The sequence below is a fragment of the Acinonyx jubatus genome, chromosome D3 (genome assembly GCF_027475565.1).
Source record: "Acinonyx jubatus isolate Ajub_Pintada_27869175 chromosome D3, VMU_Ajub_asm_v1.0, whole genome shotgun sequence".
Taxonomy (NCBI): Eukaryota; Metazoa; Chordata; class Mammalia; order Carnivora; family Felidae; genus Acinonyx; species Acinonyx jubatus.
This window is the reverse complement of record NC_069392.1, coordinates 58,932,572-58,955,799: the sequence shown is the minus strand read 5'-3', so window position 1 is coordinate 58,955,799 and position 23,228 is coordinate 58,932,572.

The following is a 23,228-nucleotide window of genomic DNA, read 5'->3' as shown; positions in this document are numbered from 1 at the left end:
GTGTTGTTGGAAAAAATAAAAATGGAATAAAAAGAAAGATCCTCAAAATTAAAAACAACAGCAATCATGGCAGGAAAGAGAGAAATCCCAGTGAGATGTATATAGCAAGGACTGTGGAAGTTGAAGGGAAGCAATAGTCCATTATTTCTTAGAGTCATGGAACTTTGGGAGTTGATGAGACGGTTACAAAATTGATTAAGTTTCTCAAGGGTTTCAGATCTTTCTATGGCTTCCCACTGCCTATATTATAAAATCCTCCAAACTCGAGGCTTCCACACCCTGGCTTCTCTCCTGTCCCAAATTCCTCTCACACTATAAGAAAGCTCTAGCTATAAAGCATTTCTTACATTTCCCTAATCAAAACACAGAAAACTTATTTTTCGTATTCAGTGCCATTGCATATTCTGTTTCCTTTTTCTATAATAGTCTGTTCTTGACCTTGTCTTTCTTAGAAGTCCCAGCCTGAATGTGACCTTCTCAGAGATAACTTCTAGCAACCCCCAGAAGAATTTATGTTACTCTCTTTATGTGCCACTATACATCGTCTCTCCCTCTATCATAGAATTTTTGGTCATCTGTTTATTTCCTCTACTAGAATATGAGCTATCTGAGGTATTTGAAGTGAGGGACTAAAACTTCCTTGATCTTTATAAACATATCACTGAACTCAATACTGTTCATATGTATGTTGAGTGAATAATGAATAGATCCTGTCAATAGTAGAGGGCAATTCTTTCATTAAACCAAACACAGTTTCAAATATAGAAATTTCTTCTACATTAGCCCTGAGAGACAGCCATTTCTCCTTTACTTTAATCCCTGCCAATGTACGAGTTGCTACTGCTCCAAAACAAACAAGAAGTCCGAATTATTTTGTAGTTTCTCCTTTACAATCATATGCATGACACCCTTTAAAACAACTAAAACCAGTAATCATGCTCTTTCTAAGTTCTTCTTCATCTTGAATAAACGGCCATTTTTCATTCAATTATTTCAGATATGACATAGCTACACACATTTTAGTTCCTCACTCTCTGGTCTAGGTGAAATTTGTCAGTGTTCCATTTCAAATGGATTTCCTGGAGTCTGCTTGTAACTCTCCTGAACACTTCGTAGAAACAAGGAGAAAAAAGTCAGAATTGGCCTGGAGCTCAGAGCTGCCTTAACATTGGGAAAGGCTCAGAGGAGTCTTCTAAAAGTGAGAAGGGTAGATTATTATATTGCATTATTAATATGCAATGGATATGCATTTATTCATGTATGGTTGGCTCTACCTTTTCAACATTAAATTACTTTCTACCTTATGAAAACTTAGTTCCAAATGCTTTTCTGAAGTGCAAATTGTCCAGGGAGAAAAGATGGTTCTATTAGGTTGGTATTCGACACCAGCCCTAGGAAAAATAGTGAAGCAGATGAAGATTTTTATTGGTATCTTTCCATCCTAAATTAAAAAGAAAAGACCAAAAATAAAGAAAATTCACTTTGCTAAGGGATCTGTTGTGCATTGTTCCTATGGCATCCTATATGCACCCCAACTATTACACATGTACCCGCTGCTTCATTTGGGGGTAAGGATGAGATAGGCATATGCACAGCAACAAGAGACTCCAGATTTCAGTGTCTTAATACACAACAATTTATTTCATGCTCATGCAAATCTGACATAAGCCCAACAGCTCCACAAGGCAGCTATCTTCCAAGAGGTAACTTAGCAACCCAGGCAACTTCCATCTTTTTTTCTGCCATTCCAACACCCAGGCTCCACCATTACGTCAAAGGGGAAGAGAAGCTGTGAGGTTGTCTACCAACAATTACGTTCTTTTGCCTGGAAGGGAGATTTATCAGTTTTCACTCACAGACCCTTAACTAGAACCAGTCACCTGGCTATATCTAATTGTAATAAGGCCAGGAAGTGTCATTGAATTCACAAATATTTGGTGAAAAGTAACTATCCATGTCTCGCTCTTGAGCTCTAGCCCCCGCTAACACAGAGTGGCGCAGGAAGAAACATTAAAACAAATCCTATAAGTCACATGAAAACATGAATCGAATTGAAACTTAACTTACTTAAAACCAGACTTACAGAGTCTCCGTTGTCTGAAATACAGAGAGGTGCTCTTATGGAGGGAAGAGAAGCTCCAACGTGGTTTCTGGCATACCACTTTCTCCTGCATTACACTTGCCAAAGCAAGGCACCTGGCTTGACCCAAATTCATAGGGGGCATATGAATTCCCTTTTCAAGAAGGAGAAAAACTAGAACATTTGAGCTCAGCTCTGGGACTACACTAGCATACCTTGTGATGGAGAGCATCAGGATGGAATGTCTGCACATTTGTAAGGTTACCAGAGAAGGTAATTTAGTGGTCCATTGACAATAGTCTTCTATTTGTTGGCAGCGTGATGTCATAGAAAGCACTCTGGGTCAGGTACATTCTACTTCGGCTAACCTTGCCCATCACTTATCTTCTTTCTAGACAAGTCTTTTAAAATTCCTAGGTCTTACTTTCCTCCCTTATTGAAAGATGGAACAGACACAGATGATCACTACAGCTCTTTTCCTCTTTAAAATTTTGAAATTTCATGGTTTTGTATTTGCTTACTGTTTAGTTATCAGCTTAACTTTTTTCCTTCTTTCCTTTCCAAATTTTTTTTATTCTAAAAGCGCATCCTGAATGTTACCACACATTGACCTGTAAATGAGATACACTGAAAGATAGAAAACTGCTCATACTTCACGATGCTTACTGCTCAAAAAAAAAAAAAAAAAGAGGAAATGGATATGCACATGAATAATACCAGTGCTTACCCCAAAAAAGAGTATATAGTACATGCATACCATTTACTAGGGCTTCAGAGAGTAATAAATCTGCACTTAGCTAATCAGGAAAGAATCCATAGTGAAAATGCCAATATTTGAAAACAAGGTGAAGGTTCTCTTGATGGAGAGACCCAAAAAGCAAAGCAAGAAAGAGTCTCCATCAGAGGGCACCAAGAAATGGACCAAAACTTACTATAGAATGATGCCAGGCAGTAAGACTGAGAGGCTGAGTGGGTTCGGAGTGTGGGGAACCTGTGAATATTATCAGGAAATGGTTTGGGGACCCTCACCAGTTTTATAAAGGAAATACCATGATGAAAAATGTGGAACCGCTATTGTAAGTATTTAAGAAAAGAAAATAATAAAAATGTTAAGAATGAAATGAAGAAGGGAAAATCAGGATCATTTAGAGAAGAAATATATGTGAAAGGATTTACAGTGTATCATAGGCTGCTTCACGTTTATGTGTGTGTGTGTGTGTGTGTGTGTGTGTGTGCTATGATGGTTACTTTTCTGAGTCAACATGGCTAGGCTATGATGCTCTGCCATTTCATCAAACAGTAGTCTAGATATTGCTGTGAAGGCATTTTATAGATGTGATTAGCATTTACATCAGTTGACTTTAAGTAAAGGTAGTGTTTCTCAATAATGTGTGTGGGCCTCATCCAATCAGTTGGATGACTTACTAGTAAAACACTGAGGTTTCTCAACGAGGAATGAATTCTGCCTCAAGATTATAAAATAGAAATTCTGCTGAGTTTCCAGCCTCTTGGCCTGCTCTACATACTTCAACTTTGCAGGTCCACATAATCACATGATTTAAGTCCTTAATCTCTCTCTCTCTTTCTGGTCCCCCTTCACCCTCATTGGTTCTGTTTTGTGTGTGTGAGTGTGTCAGTGGAGTTTTTTTTTTCCTTGATAAACTTGACTGAAACAGGTGGGAAAGAAGAAGCAAAGGGGGAATCTTCCATCCACTGCCCTGAGAGCAAACCCAATTATGTCCTTACATCCCTTGCTAAGACTGACAGATATGATTTAAATTGTTCTTGGTAAGTGATGAAGATCGATTCCAGAAACATCATTTCTCACTGGAATTCCTCCTCTTTCACACAGCACTCTGCTGTAGCAAACATTTACTTTACTTTTCTTTGGTTGTCTTAAAGTGCTACAGGAATCTTTCATTATTTAAATGTTTACGTGTTTACATCCTGTCTCTCTCACTGTACTGCTGTGTCATGTACAAAGCTTCCTCCCCACCAGCCCCGTTCTTAAAGACATGTGTTTTTTTGCCAATTGGATTGAAGAAGAACACAACAGTTGGTCCAGAATCTGAACTCCTGGAATGTGGCTGGACCTCTCCGGGAGCAAAGCATGGCATGGCACGGGCAGCGTTGCAGAGGGCTCTCCTTGCTCTTCCTGCAGTCTGTCTGCAGTAGTTGCTGAGGCAGTGAGGGCCTCCTCCTCACACGAGAGGAACACCCATCTGTCTAGGTGTAGTGCAGAACCACTTTTACTGTTTCCCATGAGTGCCCTCATCTCACTGTGCACCGCATAAGTGATATGACTGACAACCGAGAAGCTCACCCAATCCATTTCCACAGACACTTCAATTTGGACTACAGTATAATCATACCCCAGATCAGATTGAACAGTTTCCTGTCTCTCAAATAGTGAATATTCAGACACAAAAACGATCAATTTTAGCATATGTTCTTTGTCTGTCTTCGCCTTTGTTTGCAAACTTCTCAGAGGCAAATGTGTTAAGAAAATTTGTAGTAAAGGGTGCCTGGATCAGGAGATTAGAAGTGTCTCTCTTTTTAAAAACAGATTCTTCATTCCATGTGTTATAATGAAGGCATTGGGAACAGCAACATAACGAATTAAAAGATTTTTGTTTTCCAAAGCCTTGTGCAAGTTATCTCTAGGTGTTTCCTTAGGACCCATGTTGTTTCGAGCTCAAGTGCTGCTTCTATCCCATTGTAAGAATGTAGTCTCTGTGTTACAAAGCACCACAGTACCAGGAGAAGGGCACGTTCTTATTCAGCTTTGCTGAATTAGTGACAACTAATGGAGCAATGGAAAAAGTTTTGTTTGGGTGGAGTGCGGAAAGAAAAGGTTTGAGTGAGGTGTGTCCAGAAAGAATCTTTATTGCCTGCCACAGAAGATTTACTTCCAGATTCCTTATCAGGAGCAAGTTTAATCTTCCTGTTTGTCAAAGAGCAACAATAACAATAATATTTTCTTGGTTAAAAAAAAATGGGAGAAAAGAAGTCATATTTCTTTATGATTAGTTTATGTCTTATTTAGATCCCCACCAAGGATATAAAAGCTCCAAAGTCTGAAGCAGGTTTTTAATAAGACAATCTTATAGTACATAGTACTATAATACATACATATAATACATAATACATACATATATATAATATAATGTATTATAATGTAATATATATTATATTATATATATAATATATATAATATTATATATGTAATATTATTATATTATTATACATATTATATATAATATATATTATTATACATATTATATATGTAATATTATTATATATTAATATATTAATATATAAATATATTAATTAATATATTATATATATTATTATACATATTATATATGTAATATTATTATTATATATATAATATTATATATTACATATATAATATTATATATATTATATATATAATATAATATATAATATAATATAATATAATATAATATAATATAATACATAATAGTACATAGAGGACAGAGTTAGCATAAAACATCCATCTAAGGGAATTGAGACATTTTGGAAAAAGTTATCAGAACTGAATTTGCCCACATGGTAATATGGCACTTGGCATGGAGGACACTGACAAGAAATACTGTGCCATGCTGAATCACTAAGTTTGGCTCTGATTCTGTCTACCCTCCCCTCACACCTTCCTCTCCATCTCTTCACATCTCCCCGCCCTTCAGTGGCCTGCTCATGTCTCCTCTGAGCACTTCAGTGACTAAAGCCTTTGAAGAGGGTCATTTAGTCATGTAGCAAATATTTGTTGAAGGCTTAGTATTAAATTCTGTCTTTTACAAATCCAGACTGCATTCCATTTTAGAGTGTAGGTGTTTTCTCGTTGTTGCTTGTGTCTCCTTGGTACACGTTCTCCATGGAGAGAGGGCATGTTTATCTGCAACTCTGAAACTTTATGGTAGAGTTCATTATCCTAGCTTATAGTTTTAATAATCCTGCCCCAGATGCTAGGACCACATGTGCTCTGGGAAAATTAGAAAGGGGCAAATGCCCACTGACTCCCAAGGAATCAACCCTGTTTGGATTTCAGTATCTTTCCCATTCAGTGACTCATTAAGTCTCTACCTTGTTCCAGGCAGAAGAATAGAGTTGGACATACAGAAGGTGAGGACACATAGACAAATTTCTCATCCAGAGATGTCTAAGTAGGTAGACAGAGAACTAAAGGCATGATTTAATATAATGTGGGAGGTGCTGGGGTAGCAAGGGGCTAGTCTCTAATCTCCATGGTAGTATGAGATTCAGAAATTGAGTCTGCTTAGAAAGTATTCATTTTTTTACTTCTGAACACTAATGTAGCTGGGTCTTCATGCTGTCAGATACCATTGAAACTCCCTGACAGTCGAGATCCATACCAACTCTCTGTCTCTTGTTCCTCTCTTTTCTGCTTCTTCCACCTTCATCTTGTTTTATCGGTTTGGATCCTAAACTTGGCTTTCTATTAGCCAATGCTTTCTTTACGTAATTTAAATTTTCCCAGGTAGAATGATCTTGCGGTTCACACTCATGTTCCAATGTGCCTGTCAATTTCATGGCACATGCCTACGGGCTCTTTAATTTTTTTAAATCCATCAAGATTCCAGGGCTCATCCTACTGCTGCATGAGCCTGTAGTATTCCTTTGGCACTGGTGTGTATTAAATACAATATTTTTTGATATGTATTATTTTACAAAGTGGAAAGATAACCAGAATTTGAATCTTATGCTGCCTATCTCCTATTGCAATCCATATTTATATATTAGAAAATATGTGTAAAAAAGAACCCTTAAGGCAACCATATATTATTACTAGCTGGGATACTGGCCTCCAAACTCAAGTTAAACTTTCATCCTTTTGCACCAAGTAGGCCCTCGAAGACATGATTTGCTTCTTAACTAAACTAAATGTAGGCCTAGGGGTTACTGAATGTTTCAGTCCAAAGAAACCGCCATTCCTTCGTTCCATTTGATACCAAAGGGGTGAGAATAGCTAATGTAAGAGATACCACTGGATTCACTGTAACTCACTGATATCATGAGATAAAAGAAAGAGGAAAAAAACTGTAGGAAAAAAACCCCACAATGCACAAAGAATCAAATAAAAGGAAAATGTGTTCCTCTCTGATTCGGTTCATATCTTCCCATTAAAATGTTTACTTGAATATGGTTATTTGGGACACTTAAAGATAAATTTGTTAGTGCATATCAGATTCTCCTGCACAAGAAGGCTGTGTAAGTAAGTGAGGAGGGAGGGATCTGTAGATGAAGGAAAGAGAGAGTAAAGAAAACTGTGCTCTATCCAAACACATAACATTCCTCTCAAGGTTGACTCTTTGTACTGGCATGGCCACTGATGTTTCTCTTACTTAGTGTGACACCACAGTTTCTAAAATAAAACCAAGAACAGGGCAACAGTGAGGACAATCTCTAATAACCAACTCCTTGTAAATACCTAAAATCTACCTTCACAAGGTACCTTCACTCAAGGTCTATTTAAATCATTTACTCAGAAGTCAGAAAATACTACCTTTAATCCATCACTCCATTTTTTACTTTGAGAAAAATTTTACTTTGTGAAATATGTTAGAAAACTTCAAACCAAAATAGTTCAAAATATTTTTATACTTAAAAGAGTTAATCTTAGTTATCTGAACATTCATGACTGGAGGTTTTTTTTTTAATATTGATTTAAAATTTTAAAATATTGTACTGTATACATGTTGCCTTGTTTGATTCTATTACCATAGTAATAAATATCTTTCATAACATGCATGAAATGCTAACTTCTTAGCCATCGGCTCATGGGGAAGAATTCAGCTGAAGCCAACACTACACAGGTCAGGAGATGAGGCACTGATTGGCATGGCCTAGTCATTGAGAGCTTGTATTTAGACCCCAAATCTGGCTCACTACATTTTTGGGTAAATTACCTAAGCATGCTTGGTCAGATTTACTTATGTATGAAAAATGGTAATAATTATAGTATACATTTCATGGGTTATTATAAAATTAAGTGGAATAATGTACCCAAAGTGTTTAGAGCAACACTTGGCACATCAGTAGTACTTAATAAATATTAGCATTTTTATTGGATTAGCTCCTGACGAGCCAGAAGCATCCATTGCAATGCTCCAAGATGCGTCATTATCTCAGGCTTGATTTAGGCTAATATCCGTATCTGAGGGTGTCCAGCCCTGCCTGCTGGGGCACATAGCGGGAGGTTTCAGGCAGAGGCCATAATGACAATCAGGTGGATGGCAGCACTGTTGTTCCAGATGGTCCTTTGGCAGAGGGTCACATCCATGGCTGGAAATAGAGGTGATGGGGTCCAACCCCCAGGGGATGATAATGAAATTCTGAATAGGAATCCAAAGTGAATACAATGGTATTTAGGTGAAGTCTGTAGCTTGGTAAACAAACAGATGTCTGAGGTTCACTCTCCATACACCAAGTACTGGGCCATTGGCGACTGAGGACAATCACACTCCCCATTGTGTCTTCATGATAATATAACGATCTCAATTTGGGGGGCCAAGACTGGCTCAAAAAATGGATTGGACTAGAACTGCAGTTTAAAGTATCTGCAGGTGAGTGATTTGGGGAAAAGCCATTTTAGAACATACGATGGTATTTCAAACATTGTCTCACATCTTTCTTGGTTTAAAAATGTCAAGGTTGAGATTCAGGATACTGTTTCCAAAACATGAAATTCATAAGTGATGGAGCCATGCATAGAACCTTCTTCTTCTCTTTCAGGATGGTGAACTGCTTCTCCTTTTAGTAGTGGTTTCCCTGCAACTACAGTTTTATGTATATTGAATATTCCAGTTGGAATGTAAAGTGGATGATGTATTGGGCTACTTGTACCCAGCCAAGATTGCTGCACAATAGTGCTCCATCAATGATTATTGATTAATTTATAGATGACTTTAGTATGGTCTAATTACCTCATATAACTGTGTCCACTTGTGCATGTAATAATTATTGCTTGAAGAGAATGGTGATATTTAAAATTTTTAAATTTAAAGATTAGGTTGTAGTTGTAGGGCAATAGAAGCAAAGTATACTTATAATAAAAAAAAACACTCTCCAATCTTTTTCTTTAAATTCTTTGATTTAGTCCATATTTTATGGGTTTAAATGTATAAATTATTCTGTATGTCTCATTAAATTCTGATGGCATTGTGGAGAGAAAACAGTCATATATTTACCTTTCTAGTAGGGAGTGTAATAAATTAAATCCCAAAGTAGGTAAAACAGGTACATGTTTAAGATTGCTTCAGATAAATTAATGTGTGATAGATCCACTGTAGAAGCTTATAATAGACAAGGTTCTTATTGCAGACAACAGAATTCACTCTGGTTTAGGTAGAAAGAAATAGACTCTAAATTGATCTCCAAGAATCCCACTTGAAGCACTTTACCTCTGTCAAGGGCAGGTAGTTTCTGAATCAGAAGCCAGAGTCAATGCCACTTCTTTCCCATCAACTCTGCTTTGATGCACCACAGCAAAACAGATTCTCTGTACACTTCTACTTCCCCCATCTAATTTAATTAAAAATAAGTTTTGTAAAGAAGCACCTGATTGGTGCAGAAACTAAAAATATTTCACTCCAGCTTCGTCGAATCCAGAAAATACAGGCTTATGTATTTTTTACTATAATTCTGTACTGGAGGGGTGCCTCAGTCGGTTGGGTGTCCGACTTCGGCTCAGGTCATGACATCACAGTCTGTGAGTTCAGGCCCCACGTCGGGCTCTGTGCTGACAGCTCAGAGCCTGGAGCCTGCTTCGGATTCTGTGTCTCCCTCTCTCTCTCTGCCCCTCCCCTGCTCATGCTCTGTCTCAAAAATAAATGAAAACATTAAAAGTTTTTTTATAATTCTGTACTGGAAAGTCAGAATTTGTACTACGTGGAAACAATCAAACTATTGAGTGGTATTTTGAATAATCTCAAATGTTGAACAGCTACTTCAGGTGTCAAGGAAATATACAGACATTAGGAATGTTTTATCATTATGTTTTATTTTATGCTCAACAGAACATCCTCTAGAAGTCAATTTCTGTCCGTATCGTGCATTGGACTGCATAGAATGTGTGTATCTAAAATCTTCATGGAAATTTTTGATGAAGGAAAATGAACTATCACAATGTTCTTTTGTTATTGAATGTTTCTAACAGTGCCCTGAGAGAATCAGGAATCTGGATGAGACTCACCTGCTTCTGAAACCATGTGGGGTCTGATTATGTCACCATTACATAATTCACAAACTTAACACCAGAATCTTGATTTTGAGTATAGTCAGGGAAGTATGGTAAGCTGAAAAGAACATATATATGCCAAGTCCTTTCCTATCTTTATTATTGAAAATATTCCCATATGTATACACAAAGCCATGTGGAAGCTCTTTCGTAATTTTGTTAATCTATCACTTACAAATTCTTCACACAATGTGATACAATACACATACAATGCAACAAAGAAAACAGAGCTGTAGCTTGATTAGTCAAATCTTATTTATTGCAGCCACACATCAAATACTATGTTTAGATTGGTGCCCATATTTTAGGCAAAATTATTTAGATCAGAGGTTCTCAGATAGGATGTCCAGGATATGGAGGCAGACTGGGAGATTATGCCATGGCATAATAATAATAATAATGGGATAAAAGTGAAACAAGGGTAGTCAAGGAAATGTAGGTAGTGAAACTAAAATGCGGATTATGTGATGATAACAGTATTGGTAGTAAATAGGAACAAATCTGGTTTTTCTGTGTTGTATCAATCCATGTGAAATGAAGAACAAAACCATGTTACTTAGAAAATTCGCAATGTTAGATACAGTAGAGCTGATGGAAGTCCAGCATCAACAAGACTTGGCAGCTACACAGTGGTTGATCAGGAAAATCTATGAGGTCTCTGCGCTATCAGCCAAATATGGGATTTCCAAGGTTCCAGATATTGTAGCTATCTGTGTGACTTCTCCATTAGCAGCAAGTAGAAAAGTCCTCAGGCCCACGGGAGGGTGGATATGGATTCGGATAAAAAGTAGAAAGGGGGTCTTTCCTAAAGGTTGGATCTGCCTGGAATGGAAGAAAGGGAGCAAACAGCAACAAGAGACAGACATCATTACTACTCCTCCACATGCTACCTGCCCTCTCTTTTCTTTCTTTGTATTCTTTCTACTACAAATCCAGAAATTCTAAAACGATGTCTATAGGAACACTGAGAAAATGCAAGATCTATCTGGGCAATATCTCTTACTTACCTGCCTTCATAGAGAAAGAGCAAGAAAGAAGAGGAATTCTGATTCAAGCTCTCTAAATGAATACCCTGCCATTTCCCTTTACACACCCTACCCCATTTCATCTGGCAAACATAGACAGCTGTTATTTTCTCTTTGCTCACAGGTTCCTGTCTTTTCCATTTATCTAAATCCCACCCAGCCTTCTTGACTCAGCTCACATCTCAGCAAATCTACCCCTTTTTTTTAAATCCAGTTCACATGCTTGAGCTCTACCTCTCTGCCAAATTCTTAGAGCATTTCAAGTCTGTAGCTTACAATTTAGTACTTAATATATCATCTATTCTTTGTTGTTGTTTCTTGTATCTTAATCCTCTTACTCTGCTTAACAAAATTGCAAATGATACAAAGCTACTTGAGATAGCTAATCACAGAAAATACAAATTACAATAGGCAGGAGTAATGGGTGCAAGACACCAAGCCAAAATTTGATAGGAACAAATGAAGAGTCTGACCTTGGCCAATAACAATAGCATGCCGTGAACAGCCAAGCATGGTTAACTCTATCTGTGGACTGTAGGTCCATTAAAAAAATAATAAAATGATAAAATTCTGTACATAGGATTGAAAATGGAGTTGCATGTATAGAATAGCAGTAACATATTACAAAATTGTTTCTATATAAGAAGGAACTAGGTCTTTCATTTATTCATTTATTTTTATGCACTCATTAAGCATTTATGATGACCTGAGATGTGCCTCACATTAAGCGAGGGGGGGAAAAAGAAAAATGATCTGCCTTTCTCCTCAAGGATCTCACACATTGCTATGCAAACTGAAGACTGGTCTTCACTACGGGGAGCAAAAAATATGGGCATGTTCAAAATGCTGGGTAAAAGCAAAAGCTCAGTATTAGTTATCAATATGCAAATTATAGTGGATAAGGGGTCCATGCAAACTGAGACTGATTCCAGGGTGCACAGTGTCTGGAAAGAACAAGGGAGAAGGTGATACCACAGTCCTCATGCAGGCAGACCAGAAGAGGGATGCTGTTAGCTTCTCAATAACACATATTATGAAAAGGATTAGGAGATTACGGTGTACTTTGAAGGGGGCCACATAAACTTTAAAGATATGGGAAATGAGTCTTATAATTACAAATGACAAAAGAACAGAAGGAATAAAGAAGAGATAAAGATGATTATATTTAGACACTTGAAGGACCCACGTAGGGAAAAGGGATAGACTTGCTCTGAAAACATATAGAAGGCAAAATGGGATGTATGACAGAGTGGCAAAGAGGCAGATTTTGTCTAACTAACAAGGAGAATTTCCTAACAGTAAAAGCTGTCCAAAATGAAAACATGCTGCCTTGGGAAGGAGAGTCCTCAAGAAAATGACCCACTGTCCAGCAGAAATTTTGTTGCGTCATGCTTAACATTCTTACAATATCTAATAATGATGAAGATTTTGATGATACTTATAATGAAACATTTACTTCCACACTACTTACTGAGAATCTATTATCTTCTAGGTACCATATTAGCTACCATATATTTAGCTAGAGTATTTTGTGATTGCTGAAACGGGACACTGGCATAACTGATGGAAAGGTATCAATAGGCCAAGTTCAAGGATAGGCAAGTAGGCACATACTCCCAGAGGAGATACGGGCTTTCTAGAAAACCTGAAGTTCCCCATAAGGGCATTGAGTTGCTGTTGATCCCACTGCAGTAAGTGAGAAATCAGTCAGACGCAAGAAGTTCTGTTAATTCTTGTAGAAGGTTTTGTAAGCTCCATTCTCTACTCCTCGGCTGCTGTAGAAAATCTGTAAGGTTAAACCGCCCACCAAGTGCAATGGAGTGGGGCAGAACAATCCTGGAGTTGGCTACATGAGAGTGTGTATCAAAGGGGGATTGCTCTAGAGTGGGCTGCCCTAAGTCAACCTTGGCTTCAGGCTTGGCAATTTTATAGGGAAAGTGGGCTGGGAGGTACAGATGGAATGGACAGTCTGCGACTAGATTCCAGCTCCTACAAAATCTCAAACTCTCAGAAGGGTTTTTTAAATCTTTCAAGTACAGGTACTTATGAATCAGACCAAGTACCAAAAATGGCTAATTTTCCCAATCTGTTAGGAATCAGATTCTGTATTTACGTACATAGAAAAATACCATAATTACATATATCCACATTTTCTTTAATGAAAACATGTTGATTTGTAACTATTCCTTACATTCCTCCTTACATGGGCTGCATGCCCTTGTAAGGCTGCATGCCCTTGCATGTACCCCTTTCTTACCCATTTTTGCAGTGGACAACATTGGTACCCAGAGCATTACAGACTGATGCTGTGTTCCTATCATAGTGTGTACAAGGTTCAGCAAAATGGAATTGCAAAGTGACAAAGGAGAAGCACCCACCAAAGGAGGGGCCCAGGGACCCCAGAAATAGTAAGAGAATGTTGGCCCCTGTATGAATACTATGAAATAGATAAGAAACAAGATGATCAGTCTTCATTACTACTACAACATACCCAGGGTGCAGGAACCCGGAGCTACCAAGGTAAGACCTGGTTTCAAACTGATTCTGGATTATCTATAATGGAATTAAAATTACACCAATAGCCAAAGTGTCTGTAGCTACAATGGTTACAGGAGATAATGGAATTGCATCGTCAAAGAGCTGAAGTTTACCCCAAAGACGCCAAAGACAAATCCTAAAGTAAGCTAATAGAATGTAAGAAAAGATATTTGAAAAAACAAACAATAGAATAATATCTGTTGGGTAGAAGTTTACTAAACACACATTGTGGCTGAAGAAAAAATATTTGGCCAGCTTTGAATGCGAATATCATAGAATCAATTTCTTAGGTATAACATTAAGTCTGGGTTCTTGGCAAAATTAATGAGTGTGGCAATTTACTTACTGAGAATGTGAATGGTCAGCTTTAAAAGTTTGACATTATGGTGCAGGAACAATCAGTTCTCTGTGCTATTGGATACTAACAGCTTCTCCAGTGCACGAAAAGTGAGGTTTACTTGGAGTAGACATGTGATAACATCACTAAAATATTTACACACACCAGAACATAATTCAGGATAAAAAAAAACTCAGTAACATTTCTAGAAGGACGTTTTCTTTGAAGCTTGGGCATGTCTCAAAAACCTTTCAACTTCAGATGTTGAAAATCATCTCTAAAAATTATTTCAGGGATGCTTAAAATTTTGGTCTCCACAGTCTCAAAGGGGGATAAGGAACTGTCTTGTTAAAGTGTACTTTTAAAGAATGTTACTTTGAAGTTGGATGAGGGAGGAGAACATTTGTTTGAGCTATTTTATTCCTCTTCCACTCTTTCTTCTAGTCTTTATATTTCCCACTATGTCGAGACCAGAAATGATTTATCTTGGATATTGTTGCACATGATTTTGCAGTTTTTCCTCCTCATGACATTTAGGGGTGGCAAAGTTGAAAATCTGCTTTTAATTCATCCTTACAAGATATCAAGTCTTCTCAAATAGGACTTTTTTTCCTTGAAAGATTCTTGGCCTAAGCTGAATTAAATAACTAAAAATTAAATATAGCTCTTAATGCTTCTAAAGATTAGCATTGTGATATAATCTAATTTCTATTATCCTGCCTTTTTATTAGCATTTAAATTTTTATAAACATTTGCTGGCTCAAAACGGATATTATGTTCTTGTTAATGTTATCTATCTAATGCACTCTCTCTTATTCATAATAACTACTAATATTGTTTAACTATTTGAAAGTTCTTAATAATTTTTGCACACCAAATTAACAGCTTTCAAAATCAACATTAATTATTTTAAGAATTTTATTATTGTAATAAATAAATATGCTTATATTTCAACTGCCTAAAGAAGCCTAGCTCATGAAGGTTTTCACTCCAAGTTGTATCTAGAAAGCTGGCCTAAACTTGAAAATGGATCTTAATGAATATTCAAATGTTAACAATCAATTCAAGGACCACACCTTGTTCATATCTACGATACCACTGAGCAGATGAGAGAGGATGGAAATGTGCGTGACTGCACTGCCATTGAGCAGGCAGGTGACCGAGGTGCCAGAAGGAGCTATTTTGTTACTTTGTCTTTCAAAGGCTGATGCTGAGGCTGAAACTAAGTATCATATTTTTTTCTGAATACTGAAGCCAAAGTTAAACTTCAGAGTATCCTTATTTAAAAAATAATTCCTAGATAAATTTACAAAGAAGAAAAACAATAGAAAAATGTAAATAATCCCTAAAGTGAAAGCTTGAATCATCAGTAAGCCTATGACAAGTTGTTTAACCCTGCCAGTAATTGGGTAATGAAGATTTAGACAGCAATGAGCTGCCATTTCATACCCATCAGGTTGGGAAAAAAGAAATTAACAGTGAACACCAAACGTTGATGAGAATACATGTAAATGAAAAGCCACAAGCAATTTGTTAATACATGGTAAATGTAAAGTTTCATATACCTCACAATGAGCAAACTCATTTTTAGTGTGTATCATAGATAAATATTTGCACATGCACACCAGAGATCACATGAGAATTGTGTTGTATCCAATAATGAAATACTATACAGTAATTGAAAAGAATAAATGGTTATCTATTTTTATCAAATATAAAAATAAAAGCAAGCTAGAGAATGGCAATTGAAACAACATAATACTTAGGTCATATTTTAAAAGACGCCAAGCATGATTTTGTGGCTAGACACATAGTAAACATATAAAGAAAATTCTTGTGAAGGTGACATAATTTTAAGATGGTGATTACCTCAGAGAAGGGAGGCAAATACAGTTATTCTATTTTATTACTTCTGAAAGAAGTCTGAAAAATAAAATCTCTGGAAAGCAAATAATAGTACTGCCCACTTTTTACAGAAGGGGAAACTAAGGGACAGAGAAACAAAGTAACAGCCCCAAGATTGCACAAGTAATTAGGAGTAAAGCAGAGAGCTGAACCAAAACTACCTGGCTCCAGTGTCGGGGCTCTTAATTATTACATTGTGCTGTGCTGAATTGTCAAATGTTTCAGTAGATAGTGAACCCCCCCCCCCCCCAACTATTTCCATTACTTGGCAGGGAGGCAATATGAACCCATTCCTAGCTGACTCAAAACACCTCAACTAATAGTATCCTCATGGTCCCAGAAATTTAACAGAAGACAGATATCCAAATATTTAGCTCAAATAGAGGAAGATACTCTTGCACAAGAATTAACAATTTACTGTGTGCCACAGAGTCTAAGGATCTTTCATATAACCCAGTCAACCCCTGAGATTTGGTTGGTCTGGTAATCAGTGTTTCTGTGTAGGAATCCCAGTCTGGCATTTCTCAGAACATTTATCTGACTTATATTCTGAGAAAAATCCATTAATAATTTAGGAAAATAGGAAAAAGTATTATAATTTTGTGAGACTTAAAATTTAACAATCAGCATTTAGACCTTACTAATATTATCCAAGGACTCTGCTAATGTCAATTCAAAACAAGAACTAGAACCAAAGGTACACACTAGAAGGATAATGTTGCCATCTCTGGGAGACAGGACGGGAGCACATAGGAGAGAAGTGGTCACAATATAATCAATCTTGTTTCTTGTAGCTGACACTGTCTTACAAGTATGTGTTTGTGGCCCTGTCTGCTATATACAATGAGTCATTCTTGCAAACAAAACATATATTAATACATTTACATGTATCTATATATTATAGAAATACTATAACTGATGTTCCAAGAAATAATTTGAGAAGCAAAGTAAATCCTTAAATTGGCAAGTTTGACAGGTGAGTTTGCGCGGCATCCTTAATGATGCTAGGATATCCATATGCTACGTTATTAAATGCCCAATAATGTTAGCTAGTATTTGAATATTTGCTACAACTACAGTTCTTTGTAAAGTGTACCCAATGTTTTTATCATTAAAAAAGGAAATTAGCTTGTGGTAGGTAGCACAATGGACCCCAAAGATACTTGCATCCTAAGTGCAGAACCTGTGAATATGTTACTTTATAGGGCAAACTGGAACTAGCAAATGTGATTAAATTAGAGATCTTGACAAGGGGAGATTAACCTGCATTATACAAGTGGGCCCAACTTAATAACAGGAGTCTTTAAATATTGGAAGAGGGAGGCTGAAGGTCAGAGAGGAAAAGATTTGAAAATGCTGCCTGTGCTGCTCACTTTAAAGATGATGAAAGGGACCACTAGCCGAAGAATGCAGATGGCCTCTAGAAGCTAAGGAAGGCTAAGGAAAGCATGTTCCCCCTAGAGCTTCCAGAAAGAATGCAACCCTATTGACACCTTAACCTTAGCCCAGTGACACTTTTGACCTACAAATTGTAAGGTAATAAACTTGTGTTGTATTAAGCCAGTAATTTTGTGGTAACTTATTACAGTGGCAATAGGAAACTAATCTAGAATTTATATGAAATAATCTGAAGATGTTTTGACTTCACTCTTTTTTTTGTTTGTTTTTTGTTTTTTTTGTTTTGTTTTGTTTTTTATTTTTGAGACAGAGAGAGACAGAGCATGAACGGGGGAGGGGCAGAGAGAGAGGGAGACACAGAATCGGAAGCAGGCTCAAGGCTCTGAGCCATCAGCCCAGAGCCTGACGCGGGGCTGGAACTCACGGACCGGGAGATCGTGACCTGAGCTGAAGTCGGAGCTTAACCGACTGAGCCACCCAGGCGCCCCTTGACTTCCCTCTTAATAATTAACTACAATGTCAATGATAAAAGGAGGGAAATTATCCACATCTGCAACACTTGTCACATGCAAAGATCAAGAATATGGAACAGGGAATTTTCCATGTTTTCATAATTTTAAGAGTAGCTTTTAAATATTTGTGGTGACTTTCAATATTTCAGATTACTTTATTTGACCTTTATTTGGTATAAATAGTTGCTCCTTTTATTTATTTCTATTATCAAATGACAATATCAGGTAGATAACATTGTATGAGTTACTAAAATATATTTTTTCACTAGCTCAAGTATTACAAAACTGTGTACTGATCATTATATATTTTCCTTTTTTAGCAGAAAAGCTGTATATAACTCTGTCACAGAAAAATGATTGTTTATTATTACTGTGGCTCACTATAACTTTAAATATGTAAATAACTATAAAAATATAGAATATCTTATGATTTCAAGAAATCTGGAGGATTCCTGGGAATTTTGATTTGCTGTTCCTGATTCCTGAACATAAATATGTATTTAGAATTTGACAGGACTAGTTAACAGTGTGTATATCTTAGGAATTACAAAACTAGTAACTCCTTTCTTGAGTGTATACATTCAAGGCTATGTCCTCTAAAGAAAATACAATCTATTAGACTTCTATGTAGTATCATCCAATCATCCCTGGCAGAAAATAAAGTTGAATGCTATAAATAACAAAGATGAATTGCTGGAAAACTATGATACACTAATGATTATAATCATACTAATTCTATTGCCACAGTATAAGAACAATGGTTGAAATGCTCCACATTTATGGTACTATTAGGTAGAATCAGGAATAATTGGAATAGATCTAAGAGAGCTAACCTAATTGAATAGCTCTATCCCTGAGACAGATTTCACTGTCCTATCATTTGAGTCTCCCCATGCTACACATGGGAAAGCACAGACTTGGAGTGGCTAAGTTACTTTGACACAAATTCCCCCATTCCTACTTTATTTGATACTCTGAGCCATTCACAAAAGTCATCACCTAATGAGATGTGTACGCAGTCTTTGAATTAAACATTTCTAGGATTGGAATTGTTCATTGTATTCTGTTTTATTTCTAAGAAGTGAATGTAATGCAAACCAATTACTGGCAGACGAAAACCTTGAAGGAACGACTTCTCCTATTATGTTTCTCATTTTTTGTGGCTACACAATCAGCGATCATACACAGGGGCAGAGATTTCAGAGACTTCCAGGAAAACGACAAACTAGACAAAACCTCATGGCTTGACACCTCTTTTGCCAGGGGCTGAGGTGATGCCTTTCATGTTGCAATGAAGTGTGTATTAGGCACGAGTGTTCTTCCGAAGCTGAGGCAAGTTTGAGGATCTCTGGGAATGGTTTCATGATAATTCCAGCTCAAACACAGAAAATAAACTTGTACTCCAATGTCCTAATTAAGACTTCTGAGACTGAGATAGCAAAGGAAGAAGCAGAATCCATTCTCTTTATTCAGACATTCTGACAGAGAACTGTAATGGAACATCTGTTGTGTGGTATGTTTAAAACAAAATCACAACCACGACAAGTTTTTTCTGTACTACCTGAGGTAGAGTCTGCCTTCCTCGGACCTTGACCAGACTGACACCCCCAACTGCTCTACATTCTCTTGGCTGTGGCTGATGGGCTCTGTCCTTTCTCTTTCAATTTGAAGACCTTCCATATTCTAACTGCCCACTCCCCCCAGTCTCCCTTGGTTTCTCAAAAACAAACAAACAAACAAAAAATGAATGAATGAATAAATAAATGTAATACCAATAAGACAAAGAGGATGTCTATTAATTAGAATAATTAAACTTCAGTCATGAGACATTTAAACTGGAAGAATTTTTAATGATTATCTGTTTTACCTACATTCATTTTTAGACTCACAAAATAAGATCAAAATGCTTTTGGTATTACTGCATATTTTAACCCAGAGTCCTTTGTACTTAACAGTAAATATCATGTCTACCCCTAGTTTCTGCCATTTTTCTTTATTTTGCTATATTTCAGGATGTCAAAAAGCCTATATGGGCTTACAGCCACATTGCTAACTACCAAATTTTATTTGAAGCCACAATCAATCTGTAGAGGGAAAACAAAACCAAAAACAAACAACCCTTTCGGGTAGATCTTTAATTGCATATGAAATCAACAGTATGAGGCTTTTGTGAAGTTATAATGGTTCAGTTTGTTACAAATCATCAAAAATATGTCAGGAGATACATTTCATGAAGTATATTTAATTGCAATAATAGACCTTTCTGAGGTATTCTATAGAGACTATTTTCAAATCCTTGTATGTATTTAAGTTATTCTCTTTTTTTTTATTCTTTTTTTTTTCTCCCAGAGTTCATTCTTCAATTACATGAAAGTTTGTGCACTAGTACCTTTATCCATTGCTAACCAGTGCAATGCATTTCTTCTTTATAGTATTTGTCAGTCTTGTGATAACACAATTATATGTGTACCTATTTCTTTAGGTACCTATGACTTGCTTAAGTTTTATGCAGTCAGAGTGTAGTCTGAAATTGTTCATTTATTTTTGAATAATTAATGCAATGTGATGGAACTGAATCATAGGCATATAAGCTAAATTTTTTCCTCAATGGAAAGCCCTTTGATCTCCCTCACAGTCATAGATTTGGGAGATATGTTAGGACTAATTTCAGACTCTATTGCGTGAATCTGTTGTGTTAATGGAAGCAATGATAGTCATCATGAATTTATTGAGCACTGATTACATGCGAGATTTGGGGTTTCAAAGAGTTCTGACATTTTTTTTCAATTTAACCATAAATTTGAAGGATGCAGCATAAAGCATATTTGAAGAATGCTATGGGTTGAATTTTGTTTCCCAAACAGATAAGTTGTAAACCTAACCCCCAGTACCTATGAATGTGACTATGCTTGGAAATAGGGTCTTTGCAACTGTAATCAAGTTCAGCTGAGGTCAGACTGGATTAGGATAGACCCTACTCCAATGCAACTGGTTTCTTTATAAAAGGAGGAGAGATACAGACACATATGAAAGAGAATGCTGTATGAAGACAGAGGCAGAGATTGGAGTTAGACATCCAGAAGACAAGAGACACCACAGATTACCTGCAACCATCAGAAGCAAGGAAAGAAGCAGGGAAAAAGATTCTCTCTCAGCCCCTCCAGTGGGAACCAACCCTGCTGTAACCTTGTTTTCAGACTTCTAGCCTCCCACATACATGAGAAAATAAATTTCCGTTTTTTTAAGCTGCCAAGTCTGGTACCTTGCTACAGCAACTCTAGGAAACTAATGCAAAGAGCTGCTGTGGTGAGGTGGAATTTATACTTGAACAATAGACAGATGGGAATTTGCATTTTAACTCTTCAATTCAATGACTGTGTGACTGGGCAAGCTACCTAACCACTGCTAATTAATTTCTTCATTTGTAAGGTGAGGGCTGCTATACACACTTTAAAACTTGCGATGAGGATTAAGGATAAATTTAAAATATCTCATGTAGTGTCTATTATTATAGACTAATGCAATAATACATATTCAATAAATTGCTATCATTCTTACTCATTGCCAAAAGTGTGTAACTATTCCTAACTTACATATTGCTTAAGATGAGAGGCACAATGGGTACTATTTCGCTTTTAGTTTATACCACCCAGTGTGCACATTTCAGGTACTCAAAAAATACTTTTTTGACTGAGGTAATGGTTTTGAAAGCAATTGGAAAGGTGAATAGCAGATGTCTAAGCTGTCTCTTTTTTTTAATGAAGGAAAAGGATTGATCTGTCAGTATCAGTTTGCTTGAAATTCACAAAAATATGCAGCCCATTAAGAAGAGGATGGAAGGGTTTCCACTGAGCCTTGACCACTAAGCATATGATACGAAAGGCACCTTTTGAAAAGCGTTGTGCCCCCATTCTCATTGGCTGTTCCAGAAAGCAAGCAATGATTGTTCTGTGACGCATCAGGATTTGTCCATGGTGATTCAGCCTTGTCACTACGAAAGTTAGAAAGGTGAATGAAATCGAACATTTGTTAGTGGTGTTTGCTCATTAGTTCATTTCCCTCTTTGTAAATATGATGTTTAATATTCATCAGGAGGATTCCTGTCCCATCTTGATTGATCACCTGTAAACTACTGGAGACAATTCCTGTTGGTGAATGAGAAACATAAACTCGTTTATCTTTATATCATATCTGTTGCAAATTAAAGTAAAAACGTAGAGTTTGCACACTAAAACGGTTCTACTGTGGAGCAACGCGGCTATAAAACAGCATGCTAACAAGCGTGACATGATGAATGGAATACAATAAACTGCCATGATTTCCATTTTCCCCCCAGCCGATCAGAGAACTCACACCTATTGGGGATACAATAACAATACTCCAGGGAGCCCAGTAAACCACCTTGAGGGCAGTGATCCTCAGCTTGCCCAGGGTAGCTGTTCAGCCAAGTCAAGATGAGAGACGCTGAGCCTCACATCATTTCCACACATCTCCTCCCACTGTATGTGAATGCACATGCTGACAACCACAAAATGTGCAATGTTGATCAAGGGTGGGAACAATGGTAGAACAGGGAGGGCCTGGAAGTAATATTTTGCAAGTGGCAAAAGGAGCAAGGACTAGCAACTTCTTTAGACCTCATAAGATCAAAGGCCGAGGGTGAGCAACTTATTCCTTTCTTACCTTTCAAGGCACTGTTGTCATAAAGAACAGGGGAGTCATTATTTAGAGATATTCTAAGTTTGAAAAGAGTTCCCAACACTTATCAGAAACAATAAACCCTTTTTTTGGATTCCATCTGTATACTATAGGCAATTGTGACTTGGGAGATGTGAAAGGCAGGGGGGTAAATCCATTTGCAAAGTACTTCACTGGACTATGGATTGTTTAATAATTTAGATCAAGTTCCAAGTTATGTGTATCCAGCAATATCGAAGTCTATCATTCACACTATGGCATATGTCTGTCTTTCCCACTTCCCTAGGCCTTTTACAGTCTAAACTCTCCATATCATAGTTCTTCTCCTTCATCTCTAAGATGTTCACTTGTCTGGCCAATTTTTTTTCATTTTCCTAGAACATTAAAGGTATTTTTTTTTTAAATTTGGGTAATACATTAGCCATTCATTTAATTTTGTTTTTGCCATTGACCT